This window comes from Arachis ipaensis, chromosome B10 (genome assembly GCF_059453495.1).
Source record: "Arachis ipaensis isolate K30076 ecotype BB chromosome B10, ASM5945349v1, whole genome shotgun sequence".
NCBI lineage: Eukaryota > Viridiplantae > Streptophyta > Magnoliopsida > Fabales > Fabaceae > Arachis > Arachis ipaensis.
This window is the reverse complement of record NC_142435.1, coordinates 45,877,892-45,902,970: the sequence shown is the minus strand read 5'-3', so window position 1 is coordinate 45,902,970 and position 25,079 is coordinate 45,877,892. Positions and strand designations below refer to the sequence as shown.

Here is a 25,079-nt window from a genome sequence, read left to right as displayed (position 1 = left end):
ACAAGTATCTATCTTATACAAAAATTGCAAGATTTTATACAAAAAAGTCTAAATGACACAATGGTGACTTCTTTCGAAATAACGCAATGGGGACACAACGACGAGCCAAAGGACAAAGTAGTAGACTAGATGGGAGACGCGGAAACAGAGAGGAGAATGGACACGACGGCAGAGTTACGAAAAGGGACGCCGCAAAAAGAAATTACGACGCGGTAAGGGTGATGGCACGGTGAGGTGTGACGATGCGGTGAGAAGGGTGACGAGGGGGTGGCTGCAGAGAGGTTGGATGAAGTATGGACTGCCTTAGAAATATCTGAATTGAAGAAGGGTTATGCAAATAAAGATTAGGAGTTTTGGGTTTTTATATATATGTGTGTGAGAAATGTCTAAAAAACATATATGAGAAATAAACTATTAAGGATAATTCAAAGAATTTATACATTTCGGGAAATAGCGGGGACGGGGCGGGGATCCCACTCGGGTCCCCGCGCCTGCTTCGGAGGAATTTCGTCCCCCATCCCCATCCCCGCGAGAAAAATTCCCCACAATCGAATCCCCATTCGGGGCAGTCCCCGCAGGGATCCCGCGTCTCGGGAAATTTTGCCATCCCTACCCCCATATAACTTTTTCGTCGCTTTACACGGTACTTGCAGTAATCTCTCCTAACTATTCTAATATTTTTGGTTCATTCCATTGGGGTATCTCCATAGTTGGTCTGCGTCGCTTATACATATCAGGTAATCAATTAATAGTCAACTATGTTGAAGCAAAGCGATTCGTGTTATGTTTCTGGATTGCATGTAAGAGGGAAATTTTTTTTTAGTTATGGTTGCCAATTTTCCTTCCACTTTTACGCTCAACAGTGAATTGATATTCAGTGATCCAGTGATGAACACATCATTTGGGATGCATTCCAGCACTGCGAAATGTTCGTGCACCTTGGTATTTTGCCTCGACTCATCCCTGGTAAGACTGAGTCATTGATTTGTCGGTGATTTGATACCACCGTGCTCTAGATCTACTGTGTTGAGTTTGGTTTTTTTATGTTGGCAAAGGTCATTTTCGCTCTACCGCAAAATTTCTATGCTAAATACACGAACGATCTAGGCTCTGAGGTCAAGTTCGTTGATTTTGCTGGCCAATGCTTTCCTATGAAACTCTAAAAATTAGATACCACCGGTATTTTAGTGGAAGGCTTTCGTCTCATCAGGTGTGTGTATAACATCGTCGATGGTGCTTTGATTTTTTTCGCGTATGGTGGTAATGGAGTTTTCTATATTGTTATGTTGTTGATGAATAGGCCTGGTGTGCTTGGTGATGCAATGATTAAGATTGGAGGTTATTGTATTGGCTCTGATCGGGAAATTTTACATGGGCTTAATTATGCGGTTGTTGAGCACAAGGAAGAAGAGGATTTCTTCAAATCATTTTTTGTTGGGTGCATCCATACAAAGTTCAGATATGTTGCAGTGCTTACTCTATTCCTGCATTTTGGAATCTTATAGCAACTTCTTTTCCAAATCATAGTTGTTCCGTGAACACTTTGGTCAATTTTTATGAGATTAGTTATCTGCTATCCTACAATGATTTGCTGTATTGGAAATTTGCTGTATCCAACCACTTTAGCAAGTATTTGTTCATTCCCGATGCAATTGTGGTTGAGAAAAGGGTATTGAAATACCAATTCGACGAGAATATACTGGTAAGTTATTATCATTTTTTCTTAGGATGTCATCGTTGAACTAACACATTTTGTTTTCCCGATAGTTGTGCACTTTCTTTAGTGAGGCCATCCATTTCACATCTCTAATTAGTTTTAGCTTGGAATTGATTTAGACTTCCAATCAGTTTCATGGAGATGGCCGTTGTCGACCAAGTACTTCAAGAGAATGGTATTTTGGAAAGGGATGGCGTATATTTGCCAACGAGCATATGATTCGCAGTGGTAGTCTCATTCTTCTCATGGTTTTTTCTCTTCAGAAGACCATGGTTTATTGTACCATTATATCCCTTTTAAATTTCTATTTATAAAAGCATTTCAGGTATTGTATTTGTACCAGCCATGTAATTTGGTTATCCTTTCTCTTGATGTTTAGTAATATACTAATATCCCCATGTCTCAATTTTTGAATTTGTTAATAATGGATAATATATTATATATAATAATAATTATGTATGATTTAGTTTGCGTTATATATATATATATATGTTTATGTTTATCTAAAGAGAAAGTATGAGGAGCTAATAAATGTAGTGTATAATGTGTATAATAGGGATAAAATTGAAATTAACATCAAATAATAATTAAGTTAATTAATTATTAATAATTTTCAATTTGAAATTTAAAGCAAATAAGGATTTGCAGTTACGTACATAGCAAAAATGGCCTCCATTTTTCTCATGTGATGTGAATTCCTTCTCGTCCACTCTCTTCCCTTCTCATCGGTGAAAGCTCCGATAGCAACATCAGTCGCCGCTGCCAGAGCATCGGACCACGCCGTCCTGTGACCCGCCAATGTACGAGCAGCACCGTCGCGCACTTTGTGTCACTCACTAGAAGCATCTCAACGCGCCAACCGTGCGGCCCCTCCCGCAGCCGGCGTGTTTTACTGTCACTCCGTTTTCATCCGCCATAAACAAGGGATAGAAGCCGATGGTCGTACCATACGTGAATCACTCCTCACAGCCACGTTAATCGAGAATGATAATAATTAGGATTAGTAATTAAACATTTCACTTTCTTTGTATAAAAGCTTCTATGTTACAGAACAAAATTCAAAAAATCTGTTTGAGTGGTTACATTATTTATAAATCACTATTAGAATTTTCATAACTTTAAATCTTCTCCAGACTCTAGAGAAACTTAACATTTTTCATAACTTTAATTAAAATAACCATCTGGCTACTTAATGAAATGAACTTCCTACATTTGTTAATTATATATACTTAAACTAACCATCATCGTAAGAATTATAATAACTATCTGCCAACCTATTGAACTGAACATCTATCAATGGGCACGTGAGGGGAAAAGCATGGGTGGGGAAGGCATGGGTGCGGCTGTGGGGCTGCAGGGTGTCACATTGTTAAAATTTAAAATTTAAAATGGGGGGATTTGAAATTTAAAATTTGATGGTTATTTTGTCATATATTTTGGGGGGTTTCGTTGTGGGTAGGAAATGGTTAAAATTTGAAAGTGGGAGTAAAAGTTTTTTGTTATTAGAGTTTAGGAGGTGTTTTTTATTTTTTAATCCACCGTGGGCCAATAAATCAATCCATTGTACACATTGTCAAATTTTTTCATTGTCTCCCTAACAAAGTTCCTATCTAAATTATTATACAACGGTAATTTATGGTAATTTTTATTTATGCAAACTCGACGTATGATATTAACTTCATGTAATTCATGTAATATATAATTACGTCTAGACATTATAACATCCTACGACACAGAGTTTTACGCTTAGAATGTAAATCAAAGGTGGCGAAGCGTTACGACCTCTAAAAATAATGATGAGTTTGGAAAACTCTAAATTAAATTGATGATGATCAAATATTATTAACAGCAAAATTATTAATCTAATTTTGATTAATATATTAATTAAATTAATTTTGCTGTGCAGGTTTTTAATTGGGCCGAAAATAAAATATAAATGATTACAAACCCAAGTGTGAATTTTTGCTTAGCATTGGTTAAAATATTAATCAATGAAGTTTGGCTGAATTATTGTTCTTACGTTGGGCCAGACTTAATGCTTGTGGTTACAAGCCCAATTATAAATCTTTGCTAAGTGATCCAATACTTAGCCTAAATCAAAATATTATTGGGCCAAAATCAATATTTGTTTCTACCAAGCCCAATTTTAATTTTGATGAATGTTTTCATTGCTTGATCCGAAACAAAATTCATCAGGAAAGCAAATGTTACTAATTGGGCCAGAATAAAACTCAATGTTACAAAGCCCAATCTTATTGTTGATGAATGTTTCCAAACTTGGTCCGAAACCAAGATGAAGAGAAAGCAAAAATGCTTTCAACGGATCCAAGCACTTCACCATGTGATGGATTCCAAAATTCATTACATTGTCATTTAATGCATGGGAACTATGAGAGAGAAGGTTGCAGCTGAATTGATTGATGGCCATAGTGCTACACGCCACTCTAAGCTAGGGAAGTAAAAGCAATTTTTACCAACTAATTGGTTTATTACATTTGAATTGCTTTTCTTTCAAGTTGTTTATTCTCTCTCATCTCTTTCTTATTTTCGGTCAATATCCAGAAAATAAAGGAAGCCATGGAAGCTACATGGAGCTACCGAAATGAAGCTGCATGCATCAAGACCATCAAGCTAATGATGGCAAGAAAATATACTAAAATAAAAATGAGCTGTAGCTGAGATTTTCACCAAATATGGTTAGATTTGGTGAAGTAATCTTGAGTTCTTCATGCTCAAAAATGGACGATGAAGATTCGGCCAGCAAGGGAGATTCTTGAAGCATGGCTTGTCTTTGATTCTGCTCAACCACCACAGGAAGTAGCTAGAGTGGCGAAGTGATGGTTGAGGCAGAGATTGAAGTAGATGAAGTCATCATCATCATGAAGCATCAAGGGCCAGAAATCCATCTTGGAGAGCAAGCCAAGGATGGAGAGCTCGGATTGATGAAGGGTGATGATCAAGAAATGACTAGAGGTAATTGCATGTTGGGTTTTGCACGATTATCTCTTCTCTCTCTATGTGGCCGAGCCGGTTCTGTTTGTTGAAGGAGGAAGAAGTTGGTTTGGGTGTTGGCTTCAAGTGTGGAGGCTTCTCTCTTCTATAAAAAAGGGAGAACAACCATTGTTTGGAACAAGGAGAAAAATTTGAGAGTGCAAGGCACAGTGTTCTCAGAGCTACCTGAGCTAACAGTTTTCTCTTCTCCTTCAATGTATTCTGCTTTGTATTTTTCTGTTTAATTTTGTCATGTCTTGAGTCTCATGGAAAAAAGGCAAACAGTGAGGTTTGTATGAAAAAGCCATAGAGCGGAAAAAGGCAGAGAGTGCAAAATTAAAAGAAAAAGCCATAGATGTCTTAGAGTTCCTTTGTTCATCTATGTTGTGTTTCATGATTCTGTGGGAATTCCCTTGTAAGTTGGGTTAGCACTTTACAGTTTGTAATCAAGTTGATTATAGTGAAATTCCATCATTGTTGTGATGGAGACTGGATGTAGGCTGCACTGCACTTAGCAGCTGAACCAGGATATATCTGGGTGTAATCTTTCTTCTCTCCTACTCCATTTCTGTTTTCTACTGCACAGGAGCAAAAACTAAAAATGTCTCGTGCCAAGTGACGAGACAAAACGAAAAGTCTCGTGGCTAGGAACGAGACAAAAGAAAAAGTCTCGTGTCCAGAGACGAGCTAAAACAGAAAAGTCTCCTCTGAGTTCAGCAAGTGTTAGCAACCAAAAAGGGGACTAAGATTCAACCCCCCTTCTCTTAGCCACTGAAACCATCAATTGGTATCAGAGCTTGGTCTCAAAGAGATCAAGCTTTGCAGCTTGGAGTAAAGATCCTTATGGCAGAAAACAGTGGCACAAATGTGGTGTCCTATAATCTGACTGAAGGACAATCAAGCAATAGACCCCATCTTTTCAATGGGAAAAATTATACCTATTGGAAGGAGAGGATGAAGATATTTGTGCAAGCAGTGGATTACAGACTATGGAAAATCATCTTGGAAGGACCTCAATATCCTACTGTTACAAGTGCCGAAGGAGTTGTTTCTCTTGAACCTGAAGCAAGTTGGACGGATGAAGATAGAAAAAAGGTGGAGCTCAACGCCAAGGCCATCAATCTGCTCAACTGTGCTATCAGTTTTGAGGAGTACCGACGGGTATCAAGATGCACAACGGCAAAGGAAATCTGGGACAAATTACAAATAACTCATGAAGGAACCACCATTGTAAAGAAGACTCGGACAGACATGTTAAATAGAGAGTATGAAATGTTTGCAATGAAGGAAGGAGAGTCCATTGATGAACTATTCGAACGGTTCAACGCCATCATTGTTGGCTTAGATGCTTTGGGAATTACACACTCTGAATCTGTGCTAGTGAGAAGAGTGTTGAGATGTCTCACAAAAGAGTGGGAAACTAAAGCTTTAATTATTTCTGAGAGCAGTAGCTTAGATTCCATGACAGTTGATGATTTGAGAGGAAATCTTCTTGCTTTTGAAAACATCTATTTGAAAAAAGATTCAAAAAAGAAAGGAATTGCTTTTTCTTCTATGACTAACCCTCTGGATGAAGAATCCAGTGATAACTCCTCTGAACATGAATTTGTGTTGTTTGCAAAAAAAAATTCAGGAAAATGATAAAGCTTAAAGGCAAAGGCAGCAGCTCAAGGAGAGTGAAGAAAGACCTTAGCAAAGTAACTTGTTACAACTGCAAGGAAATGGGACATTTCAAATCTGATTGTCCCAAGTTAAAGAAGGAGAAAAAGCCAAAAAAAGGAAAGAAGAAAGGACTAATGGCCTCATGGGAAGACTTGGAGAATGACTCCGATGATGATGAAGAAACCGAGACCAAGTCACAAACATGTCTCATGGCAGACCACATAGATCAGGTAGTCTTTCATAACCCTAATACTGAAGATCTTCATCTTATGATAGACCACCTTTCTGAAAAAATAAGATGTTTTCTGCTGGAAAATCAAGAACTTGAACAACAAATTACCATTCTTAAGGCTAAAAACAGTTTTCTAAAAGAAAAAGTAAGAGAGGCCGAAACTGCTTGTGATCTTGTTGAAGAAAATAAGCAGTTAAGAGCCCAAGTTAGAAGCTGTGAAAGTAACCATTCTGTTCTTGCATATGTAGATTGTTTTAAGCAAAATGAAGAGTTGCTTAAAGAGGTTAAAAGACTTAAGGAAGACTTAGCCAAGTTCACCCAAAGTTCCGAAAATCTGAATCACATCTTGGCTAGTCAAAAACCTCTTTATGATAAGGCTGGGTTGGGGTTCTATAAATCTGAAAAATCACATTTTGAAAATATTGCTTCATCTTCTAATGATACAAGATTTCAAGATCCCACCTACTTTAACAAAACAGCAACTCCAAGATTTTGTAGACTATGCAATAGGAATGGACACTTTCCCATTCAATGCTTTTTTTGTGAAAGAATGGTCGGTGATAAGGTTTATAAAATTGTTTTTTATTACAATGGCTTAGGACATAGAAGATGGTTTAACGTAAAAGGATCCAAAAGGATTTGGATACCTAAGGTTACTTAAGCTTGTTTTTGTAGGTATGCCTAACATCCAAAAGAAAGGAAAATATGTGGTATATGGACAGCGAATGCTCTAGGCATATGACCGGAAAGAAAACCTTCTTCATAAAGCTTGATGAATATGATGGAGGGCTTGTCACTTTCGGTGATGATGCAAAAGGAAAAATTGTGGCTGTTGGAAAAGTGGGTAAAAATTTCTCATCTTGTATAAATGATGTTCTCCTTGTACATGGCTTGAAACATAATTTACTTAGTGTTAGTCAACTATGTGATTTGGGTTTTGAAGTTATTTTTAAGAAGTTTGTTTGTTTAGTTGTTTGTGAGAAAACTGGGAATGTTCTTCTTGAAGCTAAAAGATGCAACAATGTGTATGGATTAACTCTTGAGGATTTAAAGGAACAAAATGTAACATGCTTTACATCTTTTGAATCTGAAAAATGGCTTTGGCATAGAAAGTTGGGACATGCTAGCATGTATCAAATTTCTAAGCTAGTCAAAAGAAATTTGGTTAGAGGAATTCCAAACATCAAGTTTGACAAGGATCTTACTTGTGACGCTTGTCAATTGGGCAAACAAGTAAAATCCTCTTTTAAAACAAAAGATGGAATCTCAACCAAAAGGCCATTGGAAATGTTACATATTGATCTTTTTGGTCCTACTAGAACTCAAAGTTTAGGAGGTAAACACTATGGTCTTGTGGTGGTAGATGATTACTCTAGATTTGGATGGGTACTTTTCCTTGCTCATAAGAATGATGCCTTTCATGCTTTTTCCACCCTTTGTAAGAAAATCCAAAATGAAAAAGATTTGAAAATTGCCCATTTGAGAAGTGATCATGGAAGAGAATTTGAAAATCAAGACTTTGAAAAATTCTGTGATGACTTAGGGATTTCTCATAACTTTTCATGCCCTAGAACCCCCCAACAAAATGGGGTGGTTGAAAGAAGGAATAGAAGCCTTCAAGAGATGACTAGGGCTATGCTATATGAGAATGAAATTCCTAAATTTTTGTGGACTGAAGCTGTGAACACCGCATGTTATATTTTGAATAGAACAATCATTAGAAAAAGATTAAAGAAAACCCCTTATGAGTTATGGAAAGGAACCCCTCCAAATCTTAAGTATTTTCATGTTTTTGGATGCAAATGTTTTGTGCTTAATAATAAAGAAAACCTTGGAAAGTTTGATCCAAAATCCTATGAAGGAATGTTTGTTGGATATTCCACCACAAGCAAGGCCTATAGAGTTTATCTCAAGGAGCATAGAACAATAGAGGAATCCATACATGTTACTTTTTGTGATTCTAACTTAATTCCCAGTACTGTGATAGATAAGGATTCAGATGGTGAAGAAGCTGGAACAAGCAAAGAAAATCCCAAATCTGTTCAAAATGAAGAATCTGTCAGTCCAGTTTTGTCTCGTCATATTGGAGGAGAAATTTCCATTTTGTCTCCTGAGCAGACACGAGCAACTGAAACAGTGAGACCACCAGAAGCTCATCAAAGCTCTACACCTGTCAGAAAGCCTAGAGAATGGAAGTCTATGAGGGGCTATCCTCATGACTTCATCATTGGTGATCCCTCTCATGGTGTAACAACAAGATCCTCCACCAAAAGGCAAACCGAACCTAGCAATTTCGCTCTCTTATCACAAATGGAGCCCAACAATGTCAAACAAGCTCTTGATGATCCATCATGGGTCAAGGCCATGCAATAGGAGCTTGCTCAATTTGACAAGAATGAGGTTTGGACATTAGTACCTCATCCGGATGGTAAAAAGGTAACGGGTACTAAGTGGGTATTTAAAAACAAACTTGGTAAGGATGGACAAGTTGTTCGTAACAAGGCTAGATTAGTGGCCCAAGGTTATGATCAAGAAGAGGGTATATATTTTCATGAATCTTTTGCTCCGGTAGCTAGAATGGAAGCAATTCGGTTGCTTCTTGCCTATGCCGCCCATAAAGGTTTCAAAATATTTCAAATGGATGTTTGGTGCACGAAATTGTGATCTCAGGCAACGGCGCCAGAAACTCTGTACGCACGTCTTAATAAATCGTTTTTCATTCACAACTTCGATACAACTAACCAGCAAGTGCACTGGGTCGTCCAAGTAATAAACCTTACGTGAGTAAGGGTCGATCCCACGGAGATTGTTGGTATGAAGCAAGCTATGGTCACCTTGTAAATCTCAATCAGGCGGATATCAAAAGGTTATGGAGTTTTCGAAATTAAATAATAAATAGAAAATAAGGATAGAAATACTTATGTATATCATTGGTGAGAATTTCAGATAAGTGTATAGAGATGCTTTCGTTCCTCTGAACCTCTGCTTTCCTGCTGTCTTCATCCAATCAGTCTTACTCCTTTCCATGGCTGGCTTTATGTAAGGACATCACCGTTGTCAATGGCTACTTTTTATCCTCTCTGGAAAATGGTCCGATGTGCTGTCACTGCATGGCTAATCGTCTGGAGGCATCACCCTTGTCAATGGCTGCATCCCATCCTCTTGTGAAAATGGTCCAAATGCTCTGTCACAGCACGGCTAATCATCTGAGGTTCTCGATCATACTGGAATAGGATTCACCCTCCTTTTGCGTCTGTCACTACGCCCAGCACTCGCGAGTTTGAAGTTCGTCACAGTCATTCAATCCCAGAGTCCTACTCGGAATACCACAGACAAGGTTTAGACTTTCCGGACTCTCATGAATGCCGCCATCAATCTAGCTTATACCACGAAGATTTTGATTAAGAGATCCAAGAGATACTCATTCAATCTAAGGTAGAACGGAAGTGGTTGTCAGGCACGCGTTCATGGGGGAATGATGATGATTGTCACGTTCATCACATTCAGGTTGAAGTGCGAATGAATATCTTAGAAGCAGAATAAGTTGAATTGAATAGAAAAGCAGTAGTACTTTGCATTAATCTTTGAGGAACAGCAGAGCTCCACACCTTAATCTATGGAGTGCAGAAACTCTACCGTATGAAAATACATAAGTGATAATGGTTCAGGTATGGCTGAATGGCCAGCCCCCATGAAAGTCTAAGATAGCATAAAACTGATCAAAGATCTCTAATACAATAGTAAAAAGTCCTATTTATACTAAACTAGTTACTAGGGTTTACAGAAGTAAGTAATTGATGCATAAATCCACTTCCGGGGCCCACTTGGTGTGTGCTTGGGCTGAGCTTGAATGTTACACGTGTAGAGGTCAATCTTGGAGTTGAACGCCAGTTTGTAACGTATTTCTGGCGTTCAACTCTGGCTTGTGACGTGTTTCTGGCGTTTAACTCCAGACAGCAGCGTCGAACTGGCATTCAACGCCCTTTTACGTCATCTAAACTCGACCAAAGTATGGACTATTATATATTTCTGGAAAGCCCTGGATGTATACTTTCCAACGCAATTGGAAGCGTGCCATTCTGAGTTTTGTAGCTCCAGAAAATTCACTTTGAGTGCAGGGAGGTCAGAATCCAACAGCATCAGCAGTCCTTCTGCAACCTCTGAATCTGATTTTTGCTCAAGTCCCTCAATTTCAGCCAGAAAATACCTGAAATCACAGAAAAACACAAAAACTCATAGTAAAGTCCAGAAATGTGAATTTAACATAAAAACTAATGAAAACATCCCTAAAAGTAACCAGATTCTACTAAAAATATACTAAAAACAGTGCCAAAAAGCGTATAAATTATCCGCTCAACACAACACCAAACTTAAATTGTTGCTTGTCCCCAAGCAACTGAAAATCAAATAGGATAAAAAGAAGAGAATATACTATAAATTCCAAACTATCAATGAAACATAGCTCCAATTAAATGAGTGGGACTTGTAGCTTTTTGCCTCTTGAATAGTTTTGGCATCTCACTTTATCCATTGAAGTTCAGAATGATTGGCATCTATAGGAACTCAGAGTTCAGATAGTGTTATTGATTCTCCTAGTTCAGTATGATGATTCTTGAACACAGTTATTTTATGAGTCTTGGCTGTGGCCCTAAGCACTTTGTTTTCCAGTATTACCACCGGATACATAAATGCTACAGAGACATAATTGGGTGAACCTTTTCAGATTGTGACTCAGCTTTGCTAAAGTCCCCAATTAGAGGTGTCCAGGGTTCTTAAGCACACTCTTCTTTTGCTTTGGACCTTGTCTTTAACCGCTCAGTCTCAAGTTTTCACTTGACACCTTCACGCCACATGCACATGGTTAGGGACAGCTTGGTTTAGCCGCTTAGGCCAGGATTTTATTCCTTTAGGCCCTCCTATCCACTGATGCTCAAAGCCTTGGGATCCTTTTTATTTACCCTTGCCTTTTGGTTTTAAGGGTTATTGGCTTTTTGCTCTTGCCTCTTGGTTTTAAGAGCTTTTGGCTTTTTCTGCTTGCTTTTTCTCTTGTTTTTTTTTTCTTTCTATTTTTTCGCTATTTTTTTTCTGCAAGCTTTGTTCTTTGCTGCTTTTTCTTGCTTCAAGAATCATTTTTATGATTTTTCAGATTATCAAATAACATGTCTCCTTATCATCATTCTTTCAAGAGCCAACATATTTAACATTCTTAAACAACAACTTCAAAAGACATATGCACTGTTCAGGCATTCATTCAGAAAACAAGAAGCATTGTCACCACATCAATATAATTAAACTAAGTTCAAGGATAAATTCGAAACTCATGTACTTCTTGTTCTTTTGAATTAAAACAGTTTTCATTTAAGAGAGGTGATGGATTCATAGGACATTCATAACTTTAAGACAAAGTTACTAAATACTAATGATCATGTAATGAAGACACAAAAATGGATAAGCACTTAACATAGAGAAAACGAAAAACAGAGAATGTAAGAACAAGGAATGAGTCCACTTTAGTGATGGTGGCGTTCCTTCTTGAGGAACCAATGATATCCTTGAGCTCTTCTATGTCTCTTCTTTGTCTTTGTTGCTCCTCCCTAATTGCTTTTTGATCTTCTCTTATTTCATGAAGGATGATGGAGTGCTCTTGATGTTCCACCTTTAATTGTCCCATGTTGGAACTTAATTCTCCTAGGGAGGTGTTGATTTGCTCCCAATAGTTTTGTGGAGGAAAATGCATTTGAGGCATCTCCGGGATCTCATGGTGATGAGCTTCATGCGTCTCTTGAGATCCATGAATGGGCTCTCTTGCTTGCTCCATCCTTTTCTTAGTGATGGACTTCTCTTCCTCAATGAGAATGTCTCCTTCTATGAAAGCTCCAGCTGAGTAACATAGATGGCAAATAAGATGAGGAAAAGCTAGCCTTGCCCCAGGAGAGGGCTTTTCGGCTATTTTGTAGAGTTCAAGGGAGATGACTTCATGAACTTCTACTTCTTCTCCAATCATGATGCTATGGATCATGATGGCCCAATCCACAGTAACTTCAGATCGGTTGCTAGTGGGGATGATGGAGCGTTGGATGAACTCCAACCATCCTCTAGCCACAGGCTTGAGGTCCAGTCTTCTTAATTGAACCGGCTTGCCTTTGGAGTCAATCTTCCATTAAGCTCCTTCCACACATATGTCCATGAGGACTTGGTCCAACCTTTGATTAAAGTTGACCCTTCTAGTGTAGGGGCATGCATCTCCTTGCATCATAAGCAAGTTAAACGCCAACCTCACATTTTCCGGACTAAAATCTAAGTATTTCCCCCGAACCATTGTAATATAATTTTTTGGGTTTGGGTTCTTACTTTGATCATGGTTCCTAGTGATCCATGCATTGGCATAGAACTCTTGAACCATTAGGATGCCGACTTGTGGATGGGGTTTGTTAGAACTTCCCAACCTCTTCTTTGGATTTCATGTCGGATCTCCGGATACTCATTCTTCTTGAGCTTGAAAGGGACCTCGGGGATCACCTTCTTCTTGACCACAACATCATAGAAGTGGTCTTGATGAGCTTTGGAGATGAATCTTTCCATCTCCCATAACTCGGAGGTGGAAGCTTTTGTCTTCCCTTTCCCTTTTCTAGAGGATTCTCCGGTCTTGGGTTCCATCAATGGTAATGGAAAAACAAAAAGGTTATGTTTTTACCACACCAAACTTAGAATATTGCTCACCCTCGAGCAAGAGATGAAAGAATAGATGAAGAAGAAGAAGAAAATATGGAGGAGAGGGGGGGGGAGGGAGGGGTGATTCGGCCAAGAAGGGGAAGAGAGGGTTGTGTTGTGTGAAAATGAAGAAGAATAGAGGGCTTTATATAGGGAAGGGAGGGGGGTAAGGTTCGGCCATAAGGGTGGGTTTTGGGTGGGAAATTGATTTTGAATTTTGAAGGTAGGTAGGGTTTATGAGGTAGGTTTATGGGGAAGAGTGGATGGATGTGAGTGGTGAAGTGGTTATAGGGAAGAGAGATTGAGGTGATTGGTGAAGAGTTTTGGGGAAGAGTGTTTATGGGATTGTGTGAAAGAGGGGTGAGAAGAAGTGAGTGGAGGTAGGTGGGGATCCTGTGGGGTCCACAGATCCTGAGGTGATCAAGGATTTATAACCTTGCACCAAATTAGGCATGCAAAATGCCCTTGCACACAACTCTGGGCGTTCAGCGCCAGATTGGTGCTTGTTCTGGGCGTTGAATGCCCATTTGTTGCCCATTTCTGGCGTTGAACGCCAGAACCATGCTTGTTCTAGGCGTTCAGCGCCAGCTCTTCTCCAGGGTGCAATTCTGGCGTTCAAACGCCCAGATGCTGCCCATTTTGGGTGTTCAGCGCCAGAACCATGCTCTGTTCTGGCGTTGAACGCCAGCCAGATGCTTCTTACTGGCGTTTAAACGCCAGTAAGGTCTTCCTCCAGGGTGTGATTTTTCTTCTGCTGTTTTTGATTCCGTTTTCAATTTTTATATTTATTTTGTGACTCCACATAATCATGAACCTAATAAAACATGAAAGAACAAGAAAAATAAAATTAGATAAATAAAAATTGGGTTGCCTCCCAACAAGCGCTTCTTTAATGTCAATAGCTTGACAGTGGGCTCTCATGGAGCCTCACAGATATTCAGAGCATTGGTGAGACTTCCCAACACCAAACTTAGAGTTTGACTGTGGAGGCTCTGGTTGACTCTGTTTTGAGAGAAGCTTACTGTGCCTCTTTTCCATGTTTACAGAAGGGTAACCTTGAGTTGTAAACACAAGGGAGTCCTCATTCAATTGAAGGACTAATTCACCTCTGTCAACATCAATCACAGCTCTTGCTATGGCTAGGAAAGGTCTTCCAAGGATGATGGATTCATCCTCATCCTTCCCAGTATCAAGGATTATGAAATCAGCAGGGATGTAAAGGCCTTCAACCTTTACTAACACGACCTCTACTTGTCCATAAGCCTGTTTTCTTGAATTGTTTGCCATCTCTAATGAGATTTTAGTAGCTTGCACCCTAAAGATTTCCAGTTTCTCTATTACAGAGAGGGGCATAAGGTTTATCCCTGAACCAAGGTCACACAGAGCCTTTTCAAAGATCATGTTGCCTATGGTACAAGGTATTACGAACTTTCCAGGATTCTGTTTCTTCTGAGGCAATGTCAGTTGATCCAGATCACTTAGTTTATTGGTGAACAAGGGAGGTTCATCCTCCCAAGTCTCAATATCAAATAATTTGGCATTCAGCTTCATGATTGCACTAAGGTACTTGGCAACTTGCTCTTCAGTAACATCCTCATTTTCTTCAGAAGAGGAATACTCATCAGAGCTCATGAAGGGCATAAGGAAGTTTAATAGAATCTCTATGGTCTCTAGATGAGTCTCATATTCCTTTGGTTCCTCAAAGGAAAACTCCTTATTGATCACTGGACGTCCCAGGAGGTCTTCCTCACTGGGATTTATGTCCTCCCCTTCCTCTCCAGGTTCGGCCGTGTTGACTATGTCAATGGCCTTGCATTCTCTTTTTGGATTTTCTTCTGTATTGCTTGGGAGAGTACTAAGAGGGATTTCAGTGATCCTTTTACTCAGCTGGCCCACTTGTGCCTCCAAATTTCTAATGGAGGACCTTGTTTCATTCATGAAACTTACAGTGGCCTTAGATAGATCAGAGACTAAGTTTGCTAAATTAGAGGTATTTTGTTCAGAGTTCTCTGTCTGTTGCTGAGTGGATGATAGAAAAGGTTTACTATTGTTAAACCTATTTCTTCCACCATTATTAAAGCCTTGTTGAGGCTTTTGATCCTTGATGAGCGGATAATTTATACGCTTTTTGGCATTATTTTTAGTATGTTTTTAGTAGGATCTAGTTACTTTTAGGGATGTTTTCATTAGTTTTTATGTTAAATTCACATTTCTGGACTTTACTATGAGTTTGTGTGTTTTTTTGTGATTTCAGGTATTTTCTGGCTGAAATTGAGGGACTTGAGCAGAAATCAGATTCAGAGGTTGAAAAAGGACTACTGATGCTGTTGGATTCTGACCTCCCTGCACTCAAAGTGGATTTTCTGGAGCTACAGAACTCGAAATGGCGCGCTTCCAATTGCCTTGGAAAGTAGACATCCAGGGCTTTCCAGCAATATATAATAGTCCATACTTTGGCCAATAATTGACGACGTAAACTGGCGTTCAACGCCAGCCTTCTGCCCAAATCTGGAGTCCAGCGCCAGAAAAGGATCCAAAACCAGAGTTGAACGCCCAAACTGGCATAGAAACTGGCGTTCAACTCCACAAATGGCCTCTGCACGTGCTACACTTAAGCTCAGCCCAAACACACACCAAGTGGGCCCCGGAAGTGGATTTATGCATCAATTACTTACTCATGTAAACCCTAGTAGCTAGTTTATTATAAATAGGACCTCTTACTATTGTATTAGGCATCTTTGGTCTCAGTTTTAATCCATTGTTCATCTTAGGAGACTATTGATCACGTTTTAGGGGCTGGCCTTCTCGGCCATGCCTGGACCTTCACTTATGTATTTTCATACGGTAGAGTTTCTACACTCCATAGATTAAGGTGTGGAGCTCTGCTGTTCCTCAAAGATTAATGCAAAGTACTACTGTTTTCTATTCAATTCTTCTTATTTCGCTTCTAAGATATCCATTCGCACCCAAGAACGTGATGAAGGTGATGATTATGTGTGACGCTCATCATCCTTCTCCCTTATGAACGCGTGCCTGACAAACACTTCTGTTCTACATGAATTAAGCTAGAATGAATATCTCTTAGATCTCCTAACCAGAATCTTCGTGGCGTAAGCTAGAATGATGACGGCATTCAAGAGAATCTGGAAGGTCTAAACCTTGTCTGTGGTATTCTGAGTAGGATTCAATGATTGAATGACTGTGACGAGCTTCAAACTCGCGATTGTTGGGCGTTAGTGACAGACGCAAAAGGAGGGTGAATCCTATTCCAGCATGATCGAGAACCGACAGATGAATAGCCGTGCCGTGACAGGGTGCGTGAGCATATGATTCACTGAGAGGAGGGGATGTAGCCACTGACAACGGTGATGCCCTTGCATACAGCCAGCCATGGAAAGGAGTAAGACTGATTGGATGAAGATAGCAGGAAAGCAGAGGTTCAGAGGAACGAAAAGCATCTCCATTCTCTTATCTGAAATTCTCACCAATGAATTACATAAGTATCTCTATCCCTATTTTATTATATTAAATTCGAAAACACCATTATCACTTTATATCTGCCTGACTGAGATTTACAAGGTGACCATAGCTTGCTTCATACCAACAATTTCCGTGGGATTCGACCCTTACTCACGTAAGGTATTACTTGGACGACCCAGTGCACTTGCTGGTTAGTTGTATCGAAGTTGTGACAATTATGAATTAAGATCAAAGCACCAAGCTTTGGAGCCATTACCAGGGATTGTTCGAGCCTGGACATCACAATTTCGTGCACCAAGTTTTTGGCGCCGTTGCCGGGGATTGTTTGAGTCTTCGGCAAGCTTTTGGTCCGGTAACATCAGTGCCAGATTCCCTTTTGATCCGGCAACAGCACCAAGTTTTTGGCGCCGTTGCCGGGGATTGTTTGAGTTTGGACAACTGACGGCTCATCTTGTTGCTCAGATTAGGTAATTTTCTTTTTATTTTATTTTCAAAAATTTTTCAAAAATATTTTTAAAAATCTCTCATCTGTTTTCGAAAAAATATAAAAATATTTTCAAAAATTTATTCAAGATTTTTAAGAATGAATTCTAGTGTTTCATGATGATTTGTTGAATCCTGGCTGGCTGTAAGCCATGTCTAATTTTTGGACTAGGGTTTCAACTTACCATCACAAATGAAGAGATTCTCACACACTTAGTTATTCTATACATGAAAAGTATCCATATCTGCTGAAGCTTGGCTGGCCATTGGCCATGTCTAGTGTTTTGGACCGGAGCTTTCATTGAAAGCTTGGCTGGCTAGTGAGCCATGTCTAATTCCTGGACTGAAGCTATAGACTAACATGGCAAGATTCCTGGAATTCATATTAAAAATTTTGGAATCCTTATCTTTCTTTTAATTTTCGAAAAATATAAAATAAAAATCCAAAAAAATCAGAAAATCATAAAAATCAAAAATATTTTTCTGTTTCTTGTTTGAGTCTTGAGTCATGTTATAAGTTTGGTGTCAATTGCATATGCATCTTGCATTTTTTCGAAAATTCATGCATTCATAGTGTTCTTCATGATCTTCAAGTTGTTCTTGGTAAGTCTTCTTGTTTGATCTTGATGATTTTTTGTTTTGTGTCTTTTATTGTTTTTCATATGCATTTTTCGTTTCTTAGAGTCTAAACATGAAAAATTTCTAAGTTTGGTGTCTTGCATGTTTTCTTTGCATTAAAAAAAAAATTTTTCAAAAATATGTTCTTGATGTTCATCATGACATTCATAGTGTTCTTGGTGTTCATCTTGACATTCATAGCATTCTTGCATGCATTCATTGTTTTGATCTAAAAATTTCATGCATTGCATATTTTTCATGTTTTTCATAAAAATTTCAAAAATAAAAAAAATATCTTTCTCTCATCAAATTCGAAAATTTGGATTGACTTTTTCAAAAAATTTTTAAAATCAAATTGTTTCTCATGAGTCAAATCAAATTTTCAATTTGAAAATCCTATCTTTTTCAAAATCTTTTTCAAAAATCAAATCTTTTTCAAATTTCTTAGTTATTTTCGAAAATTCCAAAAATATTTTTCAAAAATCTTTTTCTTATTTTATATCATAATTTTTGAAAATAACAATAGCAATTAATGTTTTGATTCAAAAATTTCAAGTTTGTTACTTGCTTGTTAAGAAAGATTCAAACTTTAAGTTCTAGAATCATATCTTGTGATTTCTTGTGAATCAAGTCATTAATTGTGATTTTAAAAATCAAATCTTTTTCAAAACTAATTTCTATCATATCTTTTCAAAAATATCTTCTCATCTTATCTTTTTCAAAAATATCTTTTCAAAATATCTTTTCTAACCTCCTAACTTCTTATCTTTTCAAAATTTGTTTCAACTAACTAACTAACTTTTTATTTGTTTCTTAACTTTTTCAAAACCACCTAACTAATTCTCTCTTTCTAATTTTCGAAAATATCTCCCCCTTTTTCAAAAATTTCTTTTTAATTAACTAATTATTTTTATTTTTATTTTTATTTCAAAAAAATTTTCGAAAAATACTAACAAATTTTCAAAAACCAATTTTCAAAAATCACTAACTCCTTTTCAAAATAATTTTCGAAAATTATACCTCCCCCATCCTATTCTATTTATTCATTCATATCCTAACATCTCATCTCACATCTCTTCCATTCTCACAGTTGTGTTTCTTCCTTTATATTACATTCTTTGTCTCCCCCTTTTCTTTCACTCACAAAGGGATCCCTATACTGTGGTATAAAGGATCTCTATTATTATTATTATTTTTCTGTGCCTTCTTCTTTGTCATATGAGCAGGAGCAAGGATAAGAACATTCTTGTGGAAGCAGATCCAGAACCTGAAAGGACTCTGAAGAGAAAATTAAAGAGAAGCTAAAATACAACAATCCAGAGATAACCTTTCAGAAATTTTCGAACAGGCAGAGGAGATGGCAGCTGAAAATAATAATAATGCAAGGAGGATGCTTGGTGACTTTACTGCACCTAATTCCAATTTACATGGAAGAAGCATCTCCATTCCTGCCATTGGAGCAAACAACTTTGAGCTAAAACCTCAATTAGTTTCTCTGATGCAGCAGAACTGCAAGTTTCATGGACTTCCATCTGAAGATCCTTTTCAGTTCTTAACTGAATTCTTGCAGATATGTGATACTGTTAAGACTAATGGAGTAGATCCTGAAGTCTACAGGCTCATGCTTTTCCCTTTTGCTGTAAGAGACAGAGCTAGATTATGGTTGGATTCTCAACCTAAAGACAGCCTGAACTCTTGGGATAAGCTGGTCACGGCTTTCTTAGCCAAGTACTTTCCTCCTCAAAAGCTGAGCAAGCTTAGAGCTGATGTTCAAACCTTCAGACAAAAAGAAGGTGAATCCCTCTATGAAGCTTGGGAAAGATACAAACAGTTGACCAAAAAGTGTCCTTCTGACATGCTTTCAGAATGGACCATCCTGGATATATTCTATGATGGTTTATCTGAGCTATCAAAGATGTCACTGGACACTTCTGCAGGTGGATCCATTCACCTAAAGAAAACGCCTGCAGAAGCTCAAGAACTCATTGACATGGTTGCTAATAACCAGTTCATGTACACTTCTGAAAGGAATCCTGTGAGTAATGGGACGCCTATGAAGAAGGGAGTTCTTGAAGTTGATACTCTGAATGCCATATTGGCTCAGAACAAAATATTGACTCAGCAAGTCAATATGATTTCTCAGAGTCTGCATGGAATGCAAGCTGCATCCAACAGTACTCAAGAGGCATCTTCTGAAGAAGAAGCCTATGATCCTGAGAACCCTGCAATAGCAGAGGTGAATTACTTAGGTGAACCTTATGCAAACACCTATAACTCAACATGGAGAAATCATCCAAATTTCTCATGGAAGGATCAAAAGCCCCAACAAGGCTTTAATAATGGTGGAAGAAACAGGTTTAGCAATAGCAAGCCTTTTCCATCATCAACTCAGCAACAGACAGAGAACTCTGAACAAAATGCTTCTAATTTAGCAAATCTAGTCTCTGATCTATCTAAGGCCACTGTAAGTTTCATGAATGAAACAAGGTCTTCCATTAGAAATCTGGAAGCACAAGTGGGCCAGCTGAGTAAAAGGATCACTGAAATCCCTCCTAGTACTCTCCCAAGTAATACAAAAGAGAACCCAAAAGGAGAGTGCAAGGCCATTGACATAAGCGCCATGGCCGAACCTCTGAGGAGAGGAGAGGACATGAATCCCAAGGAGGAGGACCTCCTGGGACGTCCAGTGATCAATAAGGAGCTTCCCTCTGAGGAACCAAAGGACTCTGAGGCTCATCTAGAGACTATAGAGATCCCATTGAACCTCCTTATGCCCTTCATGAGCTCTGATGAGTATTCCTCTTCTGAAGAGAATGAGGATGTTACTGAAGAGCAAACTGCCAAGTTTCTTGGTGCAATCATGAAGCTGAATGCCAAATTGTTTAGCATTAATGCTTGGGAAGTTGAACCTCCCTTGTTCATCAATGAACTAAGTGATCTGGATCAACTGACATTGCCTCAGAAGAGACAGGATCCTGGAAAGTTCATAATACCCTGTACCATAGGCACCATGCTCTTTAAGGCTCTGTGTGACTTTGGTTCAGGAATAAACCTCATGCCCCTCTTTGTAATAGAGAAACTGGGAATCTATGGGGTGCAAGCTGCTAAAATCTCACTAGAGATGGCAGACAGCTCAAGAAAACAGGCTTATGGACAAGTAGAAGATGTATTAGTAAAGGTTGAGGGCCTTTACATACCTACTGATTTCATAGTCCTGGATACTGGAAAGGAAGAGGATGAATTCATCATCCTAGGAAGACCTTTCCTGGCCACAGCAAGAGCTGTGATTGATGTTGACAGAGGTGAAATAGTCCTTCAATGGAATGAGAACTCCCTTGTATTCAAAACTCAAGGATCTCCCTCTGCAACCATGGGGAGGAAGCAGGAAAAGCTTCTCTCCAAGCAGAGTCAACTAGAGCCCCCACAGTCAAACTCTAAGTTTGGTGTTGAACTCCCATATCCAAACTCTAAGTTTGGTGTTGGAGAGTTTCAACAAAGCTCTGCACATCTGTGAGGCTCCATGAGAGCCCACTGTCAAGCTATTGACATTAAAGAAGCGCTTGTTGGGAGGCAACCCAATGTTTATCTAATTCTTATTTTTCATGTTTTCTTAGGTTCATGATCATGTGGAGTCACAAAATAAACAAAAAAAATTAAAAACGGAATCAAAAACAGCAGAAGAAAAATCACACCCTGGAGGAGCATTTGTCTGGCGTTCAAACGCCAGAACAGAGCATAGTTCTGGCGCTGAACGCCCAGAATGGGAGCATCCTGGCGCTGAACGCCCAGAACAAGCATGGTTCTGGCGTTCAACGCCAGAAATGGCAGCAAATGGGCGTTGAACGCCCAAAATGGGCACCAACCTGGCGCTGAACGCCCAGAGTTGTGTGCAAGGGCATTTTGCATGCCTAAATTGGTGCAGGGATGTAAATGCCTTGACACCTCAGGATCTGTGGACCCCACAGGATTATCTCAGGATCTGTGGACCCCACAGGATCCCCACCTACCTCATCATCTCTCTTTCCATTCATGATCATCCCTTCTTTTTTTCCATTTACCACTCACATCCATACACCCACTACCTTCAAAAATTCAACATCTCTCTCCCACCCAATCCCACCCATATGGCCGAATACACACTCCCATCCATCTCCTCCATATCTTCTTCTTATTCTTCTATTCTTTCTTCTTTTGCTCGAGGGCGAGCAACATTCTAAGTTTGGTGTGGTAAAAGCATAGCTTTTTTGTTTTTTCCATAACCATTGATGGCACCTAAGGCCAAAGAAACCTCTAGAAAGAGGAAAGGGAAGACAAAAGCTTCCATCAAGGGTCTATAGCTCAGTGGTAGAACATTTGACTGCAAATCAAGAGATCCCTGAGATACCTCAGGGGATACATTTTCTTCCACACAATTATTGGAAGCAACTAAGGGTGGAACATCAAAAGCACTCCTTCATCCTTCATGAAATCAGAGAAGATCTAAAAGCAATGAAGGAGGAGCAGCAAAGACAAGGAAGAGACATAGAAGAGCTCAAGGACATCACTAAGGTGGATTCATTCCTTGTTCTTACTTTCTCTGTTTTTTTTTCGTTTTCTATGTTATGTGCTTATCTATGTTTGTGTCTTCACTACATGATCATTAGTAGTTAGTAACTTTGTCTTAAAGTTATAAATGTCCTATGAATCCATCACCTCTCTTAAATGAAAAATGTTTTAATTCAAAAGAACAAGAAGTACATGAGTTTCGAATTTATCCTTGAACTTAGTTTAATTATATTGATGTGGTGACAATGCTTCTTGTTTTCTGAATGTATGCTTGAACAGTGCATATGTCTTTTGAAGTTGTTGTTTAAGAATGTTAAATATGTTGGCTCTTGAAAGAATAATGACTAGGAGACATGTTATTTGATAATCTGAAAAATCATAAAAATGATTCTTGAAGCAAGAAAAAGCAGCAAAGAACAAAGCTTGCAGAAAAAAAAAATATAGGCGAAAAAAAAAAGAATAGAAAAAAATAGAAAGAAAAAGAAAAAGCAAGCAGAAAAAGCCAATAACCCTTAAAACCAAAAGCCAAGGGCAAATAAAAAGGATCCCAAGGCTTTGAGCATCAGTGGATAGGAGGGCCTAAAGGAATAAAATCCTGGTCTAAGCGGCTAAACCAAGCTGTCCCTAACCATGTGCTTGTGGCGTGTAGGTGTCAAGTGAAAACTTGAGACTGAGCGGTTAAAGTCAAGGTCCAAAGCAAAAACAAAGAGTGTGCTTAAGAACCCTGGACACCTCTAATTGGGGACTTTAGCAAAGCTGAGTCACAATCTGAAAAGGTTCACCCAATTATGTGTCTGTGGCATTTATGTATCCGGTAGTAATACTGGAAAACAAAGTGCTTAGGGCCACGGCCAAGACTCATAAAGATGCTGTGTTCAAGAATCATCATACTGAACTAGGAGAGTCAATAACACTATTCGAAATCTGAAGTTCCTATAGAAGCCAATCATTCTGAACTTCAATGGATAAAGTGAGATGCCAAAACTATTCAAGAGGCAAAAAGCTATAAGTCCCGCTCATTTGATTGAAGCTATGTTTCATTGATAGTTTGGAATTTATAGTATATTCTCTTCTTTTTATCCTATTTGATTTTCAGTTGCTTGGGGACAAGCAACAATTTAAGTTTGGTGTTGTGATGAGCGGATAATTTATACGCTTTTTGGCATTGTTTTTAGTATGTTTTTAGTAGGATCTAGTTACTTTTAGGGATGTTTTCATTAGTTTTTATGTTAAATTCACATTTCTGGACTTTACTATGAGTTTGTGTGTTTTTCTGTGATTTCAGGTATTTTCTGGCTGAAATTGAGGGACTTGAGCAGAAATCAGATTCAGAGGTTGAAAAAGGACTACTGATGCTGTTGGATTCTGACCTCCCTGCACTCAAAGTGGATTTTCTGGAGCTACAGAACTCGAAATGGCGCGCTTCCAATTGCGTTGGAAAGTAGACATCCAGGGCTTTCCAGCAATATATAATAGTCCATACTTTGGCCAAGAATTGATGACGTAAACTGGCGTTCAACGCCAGACTTCTGCCCAAATCTGGAGTCCAGCGCCAGAAAAGGATCCAAAACCAGAGTTGAACGCCCAAACTGGCATAGAAACTGGCGTTCAACTCCACAAATGGCCTCTGCACGTGCTACACTTAAGCTCAGCCCAAACACACACCAAGTGGGCCCCGGAATTGGATTTATGCATCAATTACTTACTCATGTAAACCCTAGTAGCTAGTTTATTATAAATAGGACCTCTTACTATTGTATTAGGCATCTTTGGTCTCAGTTTTAATCCATTGTTCATCTTAGGAGACTATTGATCACGTTTTAGGGGCTGGCCATCTCGACCATGCCTGGACCTTCACTTATGTATTTTCATACGGTAGAGTTTCTACACTCCATAGATTAAGGTGTGGAGCTCTGCTGTTCCTCAAAGATTAATGCAAAGTACTACTGTTTTCTATTCAATTCTTCTTATTTCGCTTCTAAGATATCCATTCGCACCCAAGAACGTGATGAAGGTGATGATTATGTGTGACGCTCATCATCCTTCTCCCTTATGAACGCGTGCCTGACAAACACTTCTGTTCTACATGAATTAAGCTAGAATGAATATCTCTTAGATCTCCTAACCAGAATCTTCGTGGCGTAAGCTAGAATGATGGCGGCATTCAAGAGAATCCGGAAGGTCTAAACCTTGTCTGTGGTATTCTGAGTAGGATTCAATGATTGAATGACTGTGACGAGCTTCAAACTCGCGATTGTTGGGCGTTAGTGACAGACGCAAAAGGAAGGTGAATCCTATTCCAGCATGATCGAGAACCGACAGATGAATAGCCGTGCCGTGACAGGGTGCGTGAGCATATGATTCACTGAGAGGAGGGGATGTAGCCACTGACAACGGTGATGCCCTTGCATACAGCCAGCCATGGAAAGGAGTAAGACTGATTGGATGAAGATAGCAGGAAAGCAGAGGTTCAGAGGAACGAAAAGCATCTCCATTCTCTTATCTGAAATTCTCACCAATGAATTACATAAGTATCTCTATCCCTATTTTATTATATTAAATTCGAAAACACCATTATCACTTTATATCTGCCTGACTGAGATTTACAAGGTGACCATAGCTTGCTTCATACCAACAATC

The 25,079-nt window shown here is 38.9% G+C and overlaps 1 long non-coding RNA gene and 1 other non-coding gene across 2 annotated transcripts; one reads left to right on the top strand and one right to left on the bottom strand.

The window, feature by feature from the left end:
* Positions 1-302: 302 nt before the first annotated feature.
* LOC148579896 (uncharacterized) lies at positions 303-2,123 on the top strand. Its single transcript, XR_015907214.1, has 2 exons — positions 303-1,702; positions 1,837-2,123. It is a non-coding gene; the product is annotated as an uncharacterized LOC148579896 (long non-coding RNA).
* Positions 2,124-19,647: 17,524 nt separating this feature from the next.
* LOC148579895 (small nucleolar RNA R71) lies at positions 19,648-19,755 on the bottom strand. Its single transcript, XR_015896410.1, has one exon. It is a non-coding gene; the product is annotated as a small nucleolar RNA R71 (small nucleolar RNA).
* Positions 19,756-25,079: the final 5,324 nt, after the last annotated feature.